Source organism: Etheostoma spectabile, chromosome 19 (assembly GCF_008692095.1).
Source record: "Etheostoma spectabile isolate EspeVRDwgs_2016 chromosome 19, UIUC_Espe_1.0, whole genome shotgun sequence".
In the NCBI taxonomy this organism is placed as follows: domain Eukaryota; kingdom Metazoa; phylum Chordata; class Actinopteri; order Perciformes; family Percidae; genus Etheostoma; species Etheostoma spectabile.
The window spans coordinates 17,444,174-17,444,577 of NC_045751.1; the positions used below are offsets into that span (position 1 = coordinate 17,444,174).

The 404-nt window shown below is 50.5% G+C and overlaps 1 protein-coding gene across 2 annotated transcripts in view; it reads left to right on the forward strand.

The window, feature by feature from the left end:
• The window catches only part of drap1 (DR1-associated protein 1 (negative cofactor 2 alpha)), an 8,890-nt gene that overhangs the window by 3,549 nt on the left and 4,937 nt on the right, over positions 1-404 (forward strand). The window lies entirely within an intron of this gene.

The following is a 404-nucleotide window of genomic DNA, read 5'->3' on the forward strand; positions in this document are numbered from 1 at the left end:
TGACCGGATGGATTCAACATGCCTGGTTCCCACCGTGAAGCATGGAGGAGGAGGTGTGGGGTTGCTTTGCTGGTGACACTGTTTGGGATTTATTCCAAATTGAAGGCATACTAAACCAGCATGGCTACCACAGCCTCGTGCAGTGGCTTGCATCCCATCCAGTTTGCGTTTAGTTGGACCATCATTTATTTTTCAACAGGACAATGACCCCAAACACACCTCCAGGCTGTGTAAGGGTTATTTGACCAAGAAGGAGAGTGATGGAGTGCTTCGCCTCCACAGTCACCAGACCAGAACCCAATCGAGATGGTTTGGGGTGAGCTTGACCGCAGAGTGAAGGCAAAAGAGCCGACAAGTGCTGAGCATCTCTGGGAACTCCTTCAAGACCGTTGGGAAACCATTTC